The sequence below is a fragment of the Typopeltis vanoorti genome, chromosome 18 (assembly GCF_054136105.1).
Source record: "Typopeltis vanoorti isolate ZY-2024b chromosome 18, IOZ_Tvanoo_1.0, whole genome shotgun sequence".
In the NCBI taxonomy this organism is placed as follows: Eukaryota; Metazoa; Arthropoda; class Arachnida; order Uropygi; family Thelyphonidae; genus Typopeltis; species Typopeltis vanoorti.
This window is the reverse complement of record NC_143566.1, coordinates 52,792,007-52,805,513: the sequence shown is the minus strand read 5'-3', so window position 1 is coordinate 52,805,513 and position 13,507 is coordinate 52,792,007. Positions and strand designations below refer to the sequence as shown.

Sequence of the window (13,507 nt, the reverse complement as noted above, 5' to 3'; positions counted from 1 at the left end):
AACATTTAAAAGTATGCAAATATCTGAATTTTCAAGTGTGAGAGAATTAGAGCTTTACATTTGGAAAATTCATCAATTAATGTTACATTTTAAGAGAGAGCCTCTTTAGAATGGTTGCTGTTTCATCAGTTTAGGCATGGTCTTAGAAACAATTTGAAGAAACAACGTACAAAAAAAAAAAAAGTAAAAAATCTTGAACAATGTCTTCAGCTTGTTAGGGAAAAGGAGGAGAAACTTAGAGATATATTTCATTCCACAAACACTAAACAGGTATACTCTTTTCAGTGTAATGAAACTTATTCTCCAAACACAGTGACTACAGATAAAGTGAGAGAGTAGAGTTTCAAAAATTAAATGTACTAAGAAAAAGAAACAGTAAGGATATTTCTGTGAATTTAACTGAAGATGTTCCAGAATCTGAGTCCAAAGTAAAATTACATGATTTTGAAAAAATAGAGGAACTAAAAGCATTTCTTAGTAAAGAAATAGAAAGACAACAAAGACCAACTGTGAAAGGACAGGATCAGAAGTTCCTGTCCTTTCACAGTTGGTCTCTGCTGTTAAACATATGATATCGGATTCAACTTAATCAGATATCATCTGTTTAAGATGATATCCGATTTAACAAAATTGAAGAATCATACAGATAACCAATCGTTCTCTTGCATCTCTAATGGTCTTGACAAGAATAAACCATAATAAATTTAGTTTAATCCTTTATCCAAGTGTGAGCAAACAAAGTTTGCACCTGAAAATATCTTCAGGACTGGGATAAGGTAGTACAACACCGGGAAACTCGTAGCAAAGGTGGACCAAGCTAAAGGAATAAACCATCTCAAAAGAGATATGGTCTAAGATGTTTTAGATGCAGTAAAGCTAGTCATTTTGATAAACACTGTTGTGTTAGAGATAACCTTTGTTTCCAACATACAAAATCTCAAAATATAGGAAAAATTGGAAATACAGGCAGTCCTTGGGTTACGGACAAAATACATTCCTAAGAACGTCTTTAAGTTGGATTTGTATGTAACTCGATCTCTGATGAACAGCTCATATACAATAATAATAATAATACTATGATGGCTCATATGTAGCAATAGTAATGCAGTGTAATACTGTAATAATAATACTACCCTTGTACTACAATTATAAGTTACAGAAACTATTGTGTTCTTTCTTTTAATTCAAACAAACAAAACATAAATAGAAGGTAAGCTAACATTAATTGAGAGATGGTGCTAGAGAGGATGAAGTGGGTGCTGGAGAATCAGGATTTGATTCTGTTGTTAGAGGAGAGGAGCTTACCACTAAAGTCGGTCCTTGAAAAAAAGTATCTTAGGTTGTTTGCACAGCCTTTTTCATTTTTTTCATCATAAATGGCCTTGTAGCAGCTGATGGTCTCACTAACTGCACGGTAAACCTTTGTAAACTGCTCAATGTTAGGATATTGCACCTAGCTGAGCAAATCCTGCTTCAGTGAGATGAAATGCTTCAGCTAATTTTTTTGTCGTAAACTTTATTGGCTCTGTATCTTCTGATTCTTCATGTTCTTGTGTTTCTATTATATTATCAGCTGTTCTCTCTCTCCATAAAGTCTTCGTTGGTTAATTCTTGTGAATGGGACTCTAGTAAATCAATGACATCATTTTCATTGATGTCCAATTGCAGTGCATTGCCACTTCTTCTGTGAAGCCATGAAAATCATCACAGAATTGAAGGCACAGTTCCTGAGGAAACTAGTTCTCAAATTATTAATTATCCTTATGGAGAAGCCTTGGGAGCCCGTTTGTAAGTACAGTAAACCCTCGATTTTACGGACTTCAGATTTAGCAGACAAAATTTCTGGTCCGTATGTCACATGCGAAAATTAATACCCTGTTAATTTCAAATAAAATTAACAGGTTATTTTTTGTTATTAATTTCCTGTTATTTTTAACAAATTTTGGCGAATAGACCATATGTTGGAAAAACACGGTAGTAATTTAGCCGCCATAAATGAGTCGCCGCTCATAAAACATGTTCGGTGAATGATTAGCACGTGATCACACCAATCACGCTGTAATTGGTTCTTTTGTCACGTGGTGTGACTTTCTGCGGCAGTTTTAACGCATGCCAGCCGATGCATTCGGAAAATCTACTTTATTATATAACGGACTTTCAGATTTAACAGACACCCCTCACTCGAATTAGTCCGTTATATCAAGGTTTTACTGTACGGAATGCCGTAAGTCGGGTCATCCATAACCAGGGGACCACCTGTAATTATTATTTCAATATCATACTGGCAAGGACAGAAATGTCAAACTACTCATTAGACATGGATAAAGCTAAAGGCAGCTCAAACCCTGAAAAATAATTTGATATAGTATTTACTCCTTATGCTAATTGAGATAATCCTTTGACAGTTCTACAAAGATTTATTGAAAATGTGCCTTTTGAAATCTTACTAGACACAGGTGCACATATTGCACTCATTTCTTATAGTCTGTTTATCAAAATTAAAACTTTAATTCTAAATTGCCAGCCTGGCTGGCCTAGTGGTAGCGGATCCGCTCTCCAGCCAAAGGGCTGCGGGTTCGAATCCCGCCGTGGGCATGGAAGTTTGTGATTGTCTGTGAAAGTACTAGTGGTGGAAGTCGGCGGGAGATGGCGTTGGTGTTAGATGATGAAGGTTGGTGGAGCAGTGAAACAATGAGGGAGGACGTCTGTGGAAATGGTGATGGTCAGCAGTTGATGGCGTTGGTATAATTGCAGTCAGTTGGTGGATTGAGTGGTGGAGACAGAGTTGGAGCAAGCGCCCTCCCTCGATGAGTCTTTGGATTCCCTGGAGGCATCAAATAATAATAATATTAATAAATGACATTTCAGTTTTACGTTATCCAATTAAGCTAAAGGGCATATTTGAATCAGAAATTTCAGCTGATAAGCAAATAAATGCTTCCGTTTCAATTTTCTTGTTCCAAATGTAGAAGTAATATTTGGAATTGATTTTCTGAAACATAATGCTTTTGAATGTAATTTTGTTCATGGTACAGGACATCAGACAATAAAGGAAAATTAGAGCAAAATTAAAAACTTGAAGAGATTTTAATTTTGCTCTAATTTTTAAACACACTGATGATAATGATTAAGCATTTAATATTGAGACTTTAATGAAAGATGAGAGGGGAAAACATTGAGGAAATAAAAGAGAACTTAGTGCAGAATTCAATGAAATCAGCAAACACTGGAATTCTGAAATACTTTATATCTGAATTTTTCTTTGGTGTTTTCACAGAGAATATTGTTTCAATGTCTTGCACTAATGCAGTAGAACACTCAGTCTCCTATTTACATTAGACAATATCAGACTCCATTGAAATATATGGAGCATTTTCAGAAACTACTGCACAAATATGAAAAGGCAGGAATAATGGAGAAGTCAAATTCTCAGTGAAATAGCCCATTCATCTTAATTGAAAAACCAAAAACCTAAGTCAAACATCCTAGTTATATACCTATTCATGTATATTCCATAAATGTTATTAATGGAATATACTTATTTCATATTTAAAAATATATAATTATATTTATTTATATTCATGTTATTTTATATGATAGTGAATGTTTACTTAATAGATTACACTGTTTTTAAAATAGTGTATACAATAAAGTTAAAATTAAATTTTTACATTAAATTTCTCATTCATAACTGATTAACCTTTCTGTGTGTGCATATGAAGAATCTGCCAACCACAATTTGAAAAATACTGTGCTCTATCTCTTTTCATATTGTAAAATTTCTAATCATTTTGAGACTCATAGGAACTATTCTGGCTGCTGACAGAGCACACTGCTTGGCAAGAAGTAAATAGGCACACCCATGGAGAAGGTGCATTGTGTCACATGTTTGTAGCCAGTATAATAAATTGGAGGAATATAATGCTCCCAAGATAGTGCAACTGTGTCTTGGTGAAATGGTTGCAAGAAGAAGCTTTAAAGAGGTGCTGGAGTTCGAAAGAGACATTGTGTTAGGATGCCATGTTGCAGTCCTATCAGTTCAGCAAATTGGGCCATCCTCAAAAATCAGTGATACCATACCAAGATGGAAGTGCAGGGAGTCAAATGCAAGTGCTACCCATAGTGAACAACCCACCACATGCACCAAATGCTACGTTAGTATGCTACAAAGAATAATGTGTAAAAACTGCTATTCATCAGCATACACACTGAATGTAGAAGGCATTGACTGGAACACACATCTGCACAAAATCATTCAAAACCAAAACATGAATTTACATGGTAGGACTGCAATATGCAGGTCCTCAGTGATGCAAAGAGCGTATACAGTGGAACGTGGAAGCTTGGAAAACTTATGGAGCAATGAATCATGCTGCATTATTGGAGGGTGTTGACCAGGCATTTGCCACACCCACACGTGTAGTAATGGTAGATGCCCAGTGAATGTCTCTTACCCTAACTATGAAATTAATAAATTCGGAGGTGGTGGGTGATGATATAATCCTGTTTGTAGTGCCATGAACAATGAACTCTGAGAGTATCTGAACATTCTGGACAATTTAATGCTTCCTACTTTGTGGCATTTCTATGGAAATGACTATTGTCTCTTTCAACAAGACAATGCATCATGTCATAAGGCTGCTGCATGGTTTGTGAACATGAATATCACCTCACTTGACTGGCCTCCACAGAACAGCCCTGATCTCAACTCTGTTGAACATCTGTGGAATGAACTTGAACATGAGGTGAGATCAAGGGATATCCAACCCACAACAGTCCAGGAACTCATTCTTACTAAAGTAAAAATGGTGCAAAATTCCCATTGATCCCTATCATATGCTTGTGGAAAGTATGCCTCATAGGATTTCTGCAGTTATTTCAGTGAAATTATTAAGGTGGGTGCCATTTCCTCACACTATGTGTCTTTTGACATTTCCAAGCAGTGAATTATGTCCTATTTCATTTCATTATGTAAAGTATCTGTTTACAGGTCAGAGGATCCTCTTTTTATAAAAATGCTTAGTATTATGATTTTTTTTTTTTATTCATATACATTTGTATTCACTTATGTCAAATCGGATTCATTTAAAAGCAGTGATGTACAACCTCTGGTCCTTAACTAATTTCATGAGCAAAAGAATAAAAATATTAATATTTCCCAATTTCAATTAGAAGAATCCTAGTTTTTATATCAGATGTTAAAATGTTTTTTAATCACAGAAGAATTATAAACTATAGTATTACAATATAACTCAATCTACCTTTTAAAACTCCTTCATAAATGCAGTATATAGTTACTGTTAACGCTAGTTATCAAACATACTTTTTTCTTTCTCCATTTCCTGAAGTTACTGAAATCAAACTGCTAAAAAGTTAAAGAAAATATGTGCTTGGCATTGGTAGAGAATTTGTGTCTGATGCCAGAAATGTTCGCACTACTTAGAAATGTATATATGCAGTCCTGATTGCATTCCATCAGTGTAAAAATGGTTGTGCATCACTGATTTGCAACTATCAAAATAATCAAATAATTTGAATAAGCTTTTTTTTTTCTCTCTTTAGGTCCATGACCTTCTCAAGTCTGCGTTGTGCATCAGTTCCTGCTCATGTATAATTTATCGAATTACTGTTGTGAATGTCTCCTTCACTCTATTTCATTTGTTCCATTATTAAGTTGATAACTGTATCATGCCTTATTTATGTACAAATGTTTGTAAGTACTTCTTTTATAGAAGAATGTAGCATGTGTAATTATATTTTTAATTCCATTTCTTCTAAACTCTTCCAAATCAAAACATGCAATAAATAAGGACTTTACTATATAAAACAATTTCAAATTGTCATAACACTTCTAATAGAAGTGTTCCCCACATAATTTTATGTGTTCTTCATTCATCTCAAGCAGGATTGTACAGATTTTTGTATGATGGGCTGTAAAATATCCCAGTTTGATAAGTTTCTGTGTGTATAAAAACTGTATTTATTTATATTTTAACACAGTATGAAATTATTTATTTTTTATGTACTCATTAAAATAATGTTTGTACTGTTATAAAAAACCTTTGTTTTCCTTTGAGAACCAATGACTTATTACAAGATTCTTCAAGCTGGCCTATGTACAACCCTGACTGAAGTGAATAAATTTGTTTTATTTAGAAATTGAAGTCTGTCAGATTATTAATTAAAATAGCCACAGATACAGAGTTGAAATGTCATTTAGAAAATATCCACTACAACAAAAGCAAGTTAAAATCTATTATTATTATTACATATTATTAGCACCTCCAGGGAGGCAGGACTCAACTGAGAAATGACCCTTTGTAGGTCATGAAACATCTATAAAACCTCCCCTTGAAAACATTCACCCAAGATGAACTCAAAATGTCTACTGACAATTAATTCCATTCACTCATCACACACCGTAAGCTAAAACCTGGACCTCACAAGCTTCCTGACTACACTTTCACTCAATTTCTGGGGATGACCTCAAGTTCTTCACCTTTATGTGCCCCTCTAGGTGAGTCACATGTTGATAGTGAAGGAAAGCTCCCAGTGATAGTACTGGCACTTTTCATTCTTTTCTATGCTTTTTCCCCCATATTCTTTGCTCTACCTTCTCCTGAGTCTTTTTTTACTATTCTGGCTTCCAGACCCCATTACTAGGATCCAATACCTTACCACCATGTTTATATATGGGATAATAATAAAATAAATAAATCAAGTTAACAGCTTTTATTCCGTTATAGATGCAAGGCCTTTTGCCCTATCTAGCTTTTGGAGACTGGGTGGGCAGTTCAATCTCCACTGGTAGCCAATCAGAGATAACTGGCCCATGACTATCACTAATTATAAGCAGCAACTGATGAAGAAACAGGCAAACAAGTGGTGCCAACTCTAACAGGATATGTTACTGTCTGAAATAATGTGGGTTCTACAGACGATTTTCTTTAGTTTATGGGACAATAAACCCAAGTTTCCAAGATGAAAAAATCTGCTTCCCCATGACCTTTCCAGTCCAAGGACTAACAATCTTCAACTATTCAAAAAAGGAATATCAACTGGCTCTCTCTCTCTTTCTTTCCCTCCCCTTGCTCATGATGCTAATGTATTAAAGATTCTGAAACTTCTCTGTCGGATTGATATTTAAAAAAAAAACAAAATCATTGCCAAATCACCAGTTTTATGTATAGCATAAGCATAATTTTTTTTTTTCCAGAAAAACCTAGAAGAGAATTTGTAAGACATTAGAACACTTATATAATGCATGAATATATATGTATAATCATAACATAAACTACAAAACAGGAGTTCAACTGCGAGTGAGAACACAACATGCAGAGTTTGATATGACTCAATTTATGCAAATATCAATGACAGCTGAAATGAGCATGCGAGTCCCATAAATATGATTAATGGTCATTGTTCACTTAGTTTTCAGTGATATTCACCATCTACATACACATTTTCAAGAAACAATGTGTTTTGAATTAGCAGGTTCATATTACCAGTCATGATACCTGTGCACATTAAGTTGTTTCAGACTCAGTATGATGTGTTCTTGTTCACAATTGAACTCTCACCATTTGTGGTTGATTACTTAAGTTATGAATATATTCATGCATTATCACTACCCAAATACCCTATATAATTCAATTCCAATTTTTTCAAGAAATCAAGCTGGTTATTTGGTGAAATTCAAACTTCAAATTTATCTGGTTGAAGGTGTTTCACTGAAATCTTTTTTCCACAATCTCACATCTGAGTCAGACCACAGCAAGCTAAATTAAGTACAACTGTGGGATTTATTACTTGTGATACAAGAAACCCAATTTTATGAATATTTTGAGGTCCTCTAAATGAAACACTCTTAAATGTTAAATATAAGAAAATTGGAAAATTAAACTTACCGAGAAATTACTCCTTTACCCTAGTGTAAGCAAACAAAGTATAATAAAGTGGGGTCTAGCTCCCACTGATGAGAACTCAATAAAGGTTGAAACCAGTCTGAGTAATGACCCTTACCATAATGCATAGAATATATACTTCTGAAATCAAGTGTGCTTTACATTATGGGATAAACACTTCTGAAAGGGGTTGTGCTTTCATTATGGAATAATGAAACTGATATGAAATCATCAGCCTCTACATACAAGTGTATTCATGAAGATTCTCCAAGTACAAACTTTGTTACTTTACATTTGGATAAAGGATTAAATAAGAATATAATTTCTAGGAAAATTTAATTTAATTTCTAATGAGGTGGAAAAACTTTCCATAACTATCTCTTATGTGAATATTTTTCACTTTTATTATTATTTTATGGCATCTTCATGGAGTCTGGAGACTCATTGTGGGAGACCCAAATCCTATCATATCTCTCCTTGAATCCATTCACCATCAGAGAACTCACAACCAATTCTGGCAATCCATTCCACTCATTTACCACTCTCACATATCTTCCATGGATGGCCCCTAGTTCTCTGATTATTTGTCATATATTGAAAACTTTCACTTATATCACTTTTATAAAACCCCTTTAATATCTTATAAGTTTCTATCATGTCCCCTCTTTTCTGCCTATCAACTAAACTTTGTAACCCATAAACCTATCTTCGTGAGGAGTATTCCACAGACCTGTCGCCATCTTGGTCACTCATCTCTGAATCCTATTCAGAGATGAGTGACCAATCACTCATCTCTGAATAGTGAGTCACTCATCTTGGTCACTCATCTCTGAATCCTATACAACACTTCCTGGTCCTCAAGAAACCAGGTAACCAAATCTGTGCAGAGTAGTCAAGATGTGGTTGAATCGTGCCCTTATAAAGAGGAATAATAACTTCCTTGACTTCTTAGCATGTTTTTCAACATCCCAGTAATTCTTTGAGCTATTTTACCAACTTTTGCAATATGCCCTCTGAAATTAATTCTTTGTCCATCATTATCCCCAAGTCCCTAGCCTCGTGAATTTCTTGCAATCCAATACCACCTAAGGGGTACACCATATGCAATCTTTACAACCCACAATGCATAACCTTACATTTTGCAACATTAAATTGACAATCGTTATCCTTTACCCACACTGACAATTTATTTAAATCATCCCGCAGGATATATCACCTTTATCAACTATTGCTCTCCCCAGTTTTGCATCATTAGCAAACAAACGAGTCTCTTAAATCTTTCCCTATGTCATTTATATACAAATTAAAGAGTAGTGGCCCTACTACCAAACCCTGAGATACTCCACTAGACCACATACTATTCTCTGGTGTCTATCCATCAACCAACCCTCTATCTATGTTACTAGCCTCATATCCATTCCCACTGACTTCAGATTTTGAAGTTTTCTATGTGGTATTTTGTAAAATGCCTTGGCAAAGCCAAGCAGTATCATGGTGAAGCCATTACCTTTAAAAAATTCTGCTGTCACCTTATTACAAAATGTGAATAAGTTAACTAAGCCATGCTCTCGACTGTTGAGTATTGTATCCTGATCCACCCATTGTTGTATTTTAACATTCACCAACTTTTTCAATAGTAGTATTTCGCTAATCCGAACTAATAAAAACCTGTACAAATTCAGATTAGTGAATTTTCCTCCAAGAGGCAACAATAACTAGCATTCAAGACAAAAATAATAAGATTCTAATGGAACATGAATTTAATTCTGTAAATAAATGAAGTAACTGATAGGAAAAAAAAGCTACTGTACTGTAATGTAAAAAAAAAAAAAAAAAAAACAGTACACAAGTTTATTTTAGTAAAAAAAATGTAATTTGTATTGTAACTTAATTTGCGTAAAAAATATCACTTTCTTGTACACAACACACAAAAAAAGTTTTACAAAATAACAAAAAAAGTTTTTTTATTTCTTTGTAAAAAAAGTCACTGATTTTCTTTTGCTTCTTGGAAGCTGAACTTTTTTAGAATGCTTCTTCTCAAAGCTGCATTAGTAACAAAATTTTGTGGAATGGCATATCATTTTCCTTAGCCCATTCTATACACATATTAAAATTGTCAACTATCTCTTCATGTTTTACTTTTTTTTCTTCGAGTTCTTCATCATCGTCTTCTAATTCATTCTGTAGTATCATATTTATAATTTCAGTGAATTCGAAATCTGATATGATTTCGAATTCACTTTCAGTTCTACCTATAACCCATTCTGTAACATCTGTTTGTGAAATTTCAACATCTGAATTTATATTTTTAACCAAATTATGCCCGTTTTGAATTTCCTATTTTTTTGTGTATACTGTATTTGTGATTCATGCTGACAATACAGTACGTACTGTACAGTATAAAAAAATATAGTATATAAAAAGCAAATGTGAACACACGATAAATCAAAATAGGCCTCCAGTATAATGGTATAATCGACAGTATGAAAAAATACTGTACTGTAATAATAATAAAATAAATAATAGTTAAAATATTAATTATTAAATAAAAATTATAGTACACAAAATAATAATATGCAATAAATAAAACTTTTTTTTTCAAACCGCAGTTCGGATTACTGGAGGGTTCGGACTACTAAAGAGGTTCGGATTAGCGAGATACCACTGTACTTTTACAACCATTCTGGATATATTGGAAGTTTTTTCATTTGGTTATACTATAAACGATATATTTAGTTTAATCCTTTATCCAAGTGTAAGCAAACAAAGTTTGCGCCTGAAGTATCTTCAGGACTGGGGAAGGGTTTTTTCTCCCAAAAATGTGGGTTTTTCATCCTGCATACAGACAAATCGGCCCTTCAGAAGAATTTTTTTTTTCTGTAAATTGTGTACAATTTACAGACAAAAAATACTAGCTGTGGTGGGCATTAGATGGCATTGATGTAAGTGATTGGTAATAGGGGTTCTGTGTAGTAGTGGAGATGGAGAGTTGTACAGAAGGTGTCCTCTCGCAACGAGTCTTCAGACCCCTTGGAGATGTCACGAATAATAATAATAAACTCGTGGAAAAGGTGGACTGAATTCTGATTACTTTCCTTAGTATCCCATAATGTAAAGCACATCCCCTTACAGGCATGTATAATGCTATACATTATGGGAGGGGTCATTACCCAGACTGGTTTCGACCTTTATTGAGGTCAGTGGGAGCCAGACCCAGGGGTGATAACAAGGTTGCATTATGGGATACAAAGGAAAGTAATCAGAACTTAGTCCACCTTTACCATAAGTTGCCCCAGTCCTGAAGATACTTCAGGCGCAAACTTTGTTTGCTTACACTTGGATAAAGGATTAAACTAAATATATAATTTATAGTCTAACCAAGTGAGAAAAAACTTCCAACATCTTTCTCTAATCCAGAGTAATTTAATAATAGGGTGTGACATCTTTTGGCAACTGGCATATGGAAGTATGACTTCTGCATTGCTTCAACCATGGTGTCACCTCTGAGTCTGACTCCCACTGAAGAGACCTCAATAAAGGTCGAAACTGGTCTGGGTAATGACCCTTCCCATAATGCATAGCATTATACATGTCCATAAGGGGATGTGCTTTGCATTATGGGATACTAAGGAAAGTGATCAGAACTCAGTCCACCTATCCTGAAGATACTTCTGGTGCAAACTTTGTTTGCTTACACTTGGATAAAGGATTAAACTAAATATATAATTTATATTCCAGATATATTAATTAGTCTGTAGTTTGCTAACTCTGTCTTGGAGCCACCTTTATGCAATGGTACTATCTTATGATCTTTCCAATCCCTTCGAACCCAGCCAGAGCTGAGACTTAAAATGAATAACTTAATAATGGGAAATGCCAATTCTCTTGCACATTCACGTAGTACATGGGCTGATATGCCATCCAGTCACACTATTGTGTTCACATTCATATCTTTTAATATGCTGAACACCTCCTTTTCATCTACCTCAATATTGATATTCATCTTTGTAACATCAGCAACTATAAAGGTGTATCATCCACCTGGATGATATACCTTTTCCAGATGATTCCTGAGTCTCTCATAATCACCAGCCTTATAGTTGAACATAAACCACTTCTTGTTTCTCCACATGTTGAACATAGACTCCTTCTCCACATGTTTGGCAACTTCCCAGAACAAGACTGCATGGTCACTCTCTCCAATTGAAGACAGAGTGTCTACCTTGCTTCTGGATACATTTTCTGCAATGGTCCAACTATCAAAATATCAGATCCAACACTCCCAAACCTCTTGTCCCCCTCTATAACATGTTGTTTCATGTAATTATCCCTTAACAACTGTATAAATCTCACTTCCATCTTGATGTGCCCCCTTCCTCCCTCCACTCGATGTCCCCATACTTCAAGTCTCCCTTAATAATTGTTGGGCCTACACTCATTGTGCTAATCTGTTGATACATGGCATCTACATCTTCCTGTGGGCCCCCTTGTATATAGCAACATCCAACAACGTATTTTGTCCTATTTACCTCTATCTCACACTAGATAGCCTCAAATGAGCTCTCTCTCAGAACTAACTTCCTCTTTAACTTTTAATTTTGTTGGTTGTAATTCTGCAGCTATCAACAGCAATACCCCTCCTCCTGTCCTGTTCCTTCTATCCTCCCTGAAAATACAATACCCTTTACATTCCATCCCTGTAACTATATAATTTGCAGTCAACCAGGTCTCATTGATGCCTATAACTTTTGGCCAAGTCGAGTTTACCAATGCCAAAAACTCCTCACCCTTATTCCTGATACTTCTTACATTCATGCATATTTCAACATCCCTTTGTACCCATAGTTACCCTTGTATAATATCATTACCAACCCATTAAAATTGGAGGTGAAATCCCTTCGGCATTGCATAATCATTACTGTACACATGCTCAATTATCACAGAGTGGCCAGACATGCTTGGTTTCATCCTCCCTAATATCTCTAGTTTCCCTGGTTTTGCATCACCACACTCTCACTAAACAACACTTTCTCCAAACATCTAACTCCAAAACCATTTAAATGTAGTTCCGTGGATATATATAAGTCCTTTTGCCCATCAAATTCACTCTATACATCAATAAAGTTCACACCATTCCTCCTGCACAATCACGGCCTTTCTTCTCAGTTCTGTCCTATCATACTGAGGCAACAGACCAAAGCCAAAGTAACCAAAGCACAATATCACATAGTAAATGTGTGTTTGGTTGTCTGCAATTGTGTAAATAACATCTGCTAATGTATCTTGACTTTAAAAAAAAAAAAAAATCGCATGAAGTTATGTCTGACAAAAGGTTTAGTCACTGTCAGTGAGAGCTTGTGGCTTGAAATCGTGGGGGTGCTGCAACTTTCAAAATATACAATTATATATGTGTGTTGGATAAAATATCAAAATCATGGTAAAAATTTTAAAAAAAATCAAACATGAAAAAAATATCGTTTATTATCGATAAAATTATACAGTTTGGTATAATTCAAAATGACTTTAAAAAAAATATATTCTTCTTGTTTTGTTTCCTGAAAAAATATTGTTTATTACTGATAAAATTATAGTTTAGTATAATT

General features: G+C 34.7%; 1 protein-coding gene across 1 annotated transcript in view; it reads left to right on the top strand.

Moving 5' to 3' along the window:
• Nucleotides 1–6,159, top strand: part of LOC150096673 (twitchin-like) — a 2,440,784-nt gene extending 2,434,625 nt beyond the window's left edge. Inside the window, exon 132 of the mRNA XM_090408679.1 lies at nucleotides 5,563–6,159. The gene's annotated coding sequence lies outside the window, so the exon portion shown is untranslated. The remainder of the gene's footprint in view (nucleotides 1–5,562) is intronic.
• The last annotated feature ends 7,348 nt before the right edge of the window (nucleotides 6,160–13,507 follow it).